The sequence below is a fragment of the Aythya fuligula genome, chromosome 1, assembly GCF_009819795.1.
Source record: "Aythya fuligula isolate bAytFul2 chromosome 1, bAytFul2.pri, whole genome shotgun sequence".
In the NCBI taxonomy this organism is placed as follows: domain Eukaryota; kingdom Metazoa; phylum Chordata; class Aves; order Anseriformes; family Anatidae; genus Aythya; species Aythya fuligula.
The window spans coordinates 115,356,568-115,359,434 of NC_045559.1; positions in this window are offsets into that span (position 1 = coordinate 115,356,568).

The following is a 2,867-nucleotide window of genomic DNA, read 5'->3' on the forward strand; positions in this document are numbered from 1 at the left end:
AGCGCGGGTGGCGGGAGCGCGGGCGCGGGGTTAAGAAGAGCCCCGGGGCCCCCCGAGGCCACGCCCACCCGGCGAGGGAGGGGGCGGCACGGCGCGCGGCGATTGGCCGAGGAGTGGGCGTCGGCGCCAGGCGGGCAGCCAATGGGCGGGCGGCGGGGGGCTGCCCGCTCAAGATGTCGGGCGGCCCCGGGAAGAGGGGATGGGGGGGGAGGGAGGGGGCTTTGTGGGGTCGGTGTGAAAATGTAAATAAAGAGAAATGGTGATTAATGAGGGTTTGTCTTAACTGCGTGGTTCGCCCCCGTGCCTCGCACGTGGTCCCCGCGATCGAAGGAGGTGGCTCTACGCCTCCGCAGGCGGATGCTGTGCCAACAGGCGTGCTGCGGGGTGTGGGGTGCTGCGTGAAAATGGAGGGTAAGGGGCAGGGTGGCTCGGTTAGGGTGGAAAAAGGCGGTGTGCGGCTGGGTGCGACCGGTCTGAGGCTGAACGGGCAGCCTTGGGGTTACGGAGAGGCCGCCCTGGCAAGGAAATGGACCATGAGTAGAACATGGGGTGAAAAAAACACACCCCAAAACACCCCCAAACAAACAAACCCCCAAACAAACAAAAAGAATAAGGGAAAACACTGATAAACTCCAAACAAATCAAGAGAAAGGTGAGTAAAACAAATAACAGCAACGCTGAGGCATCTGTTCTACTGCATAGGCTAAAATGCACACTCAGGTCACAAGAAAAAACCCACAGGGAAGCATGAATACATTGCTTTCCCCCTGCCTCCATCAGGACAAAAATAGATATAAAACCTACATTGAATTCTATGTTGTTATCCTCCTTTTCCTGAAGAAAGGCTTACTAGAAAATACAGTTGTTAAACAGGACAATTATTTACTTTAAACCACTGTTCACCTAGCTATTTACGTCTGAAGCATGCATGTAAGGTTTGGTTTGCACAGGTATCCATTAGCACCGCTGGGAAAACACCTATTGGAAAAGCACGTGGGAGCAGCCCCCGGCTTGCCTCTGATGCTGCTAAATTACAGAATGGCACAGCTGGAATGCAGAGCATCGAAAGCACAGCAGAAGGAAAAAAAAAAACAAAACAAAACAAAACATGAATCCTTGGGCCTCAAACATGACTACAACTTCCAGAAAATGGGTGCAAATCTTTGAAAAATGAAGGCGTACCCACCGAGCCCAAGGAGGGATAAACCACACCTTTTTTTCCTTATGCCTTTTAGGAAGGATCAAGGGAAGAGGCACTGAGTCAGCTCTTCTGTCTCAAGTGCCAGACTTGCAGCAGCCACTGCATGTTCAGGCAGACGGGCGTTGAGATACGAAAGTGGCAGCACAGATGGGTTTGCCAGCTCCTTCAAACTGCGAGAGAGATACCTCAGAGAAGACTTGTAAGACCAAGCAACAGCAGTAGGCATGTTGGAAGCTATCTGAACATAATGTGTGGTGCTAACGGGAATGCCATCTGTAATGGCACCACAGCTCTGTGCTCAACAGCTGATCTCCTTCCCCGTGGCAGCAACAAGGTGAAGGTAAGCTTGCAATACTCAAAGAAAATGGGAGTTTTGTCTTGCCGTTGCTATGAGTAGCATTAAAATCGGTCACGGTGGCTGGAAATGGATATATAAAGCTTTCCTGACCCTACTGCATCCTAATTAGACAGTATGACCAAGCCCAATCAGTGGGGCACTTAGATTAATCTTCAAACCAGCCTTGTAATAACTCCCATAAACCAGCAATTCGCTGCCATTGTCATAAGTGGGGCCACTTAAACCATTTCCTGAGATTCAGGAGCATCTGCCAATGCTTTTCACATACGGAAAAAGGAGTTGCAGAAAGGGTTGGTGTATAATCAAGATTATTGCTTGATCTACACAGCAGTGATGTGATGCTGACCGAAACATTAAACAACTTGCTTAGAAATGGCAAAAATTCTTGTTTCTCATACCAGCGATGAATACACTTACTGAAGACTGAAAGGTACAGGAGAAAGACACCAGCTGCACATCTGCAATCAATGACCAAAGGGCAAATGCTGTTGTGGTAGAATTCCTAATGGAGGAAGATCAGGTAGAGGAAGGTGTTTTTTGTTTTTTTTTTGTGAATAAGTAATGAAGTGATCCAAAGAAGCACTGTGCAGTGGTGGTACTCAGAACCTCTTTGGGAAGGGAGTGCACTAGGTAATCCCATGAGCTCAAGGAAATATTTTTTATATAGAGGGAGGAAAAAGCAGCCAAAGAGGAGCCACTCCAGATTTTATTTTAACTGAGTGGGAGAGGCTGTAAACAATTTGGAGGACAATCATACTTCAGAACAATCTTTGACAGATTGGAGAAATGAGGTGGCAAAGTAAAATAGGACCTTGGCCAATAAGGACACATGCAAAATTTTACAGCTAGGCAGGAGCAATGAGCTGCTGGAGCAACCACTATCTGGACTGCAATTGTGTAGAATGGAATGTATGATTATAGTCATGCAAACTCAATGCAAGTCAACAATGCCCCACTGTTGTGCAAAAAGCAAACACCATACAGGGTTACGCAAACAGGAATATAGTCTGCAGGACACATGGCACCCGGCGCTGGTGCGCTTAGTTGAGGTACCATGTCCAATCTGCCGTGCTGACTTTCGGAAAAGGTATGGCCAACGTGGGACATGGTGTGAAGTGCACAACAAGAAGTTGGAGAGAGAAACGGGACTCAAGAGGAAGCACTGAAGAACAGAAAGCTGAAGAGGGGCAGAACTGGCTCCAGTTAGCTAAGGGGCAATAAGGAAGGGGATAAACCATTTTTCAAGTTCCTTCAGAACAGGAGGAAAGTGAAAAAGGTCAAAGTGGCAGCAACGAGGATTTTGGCTGG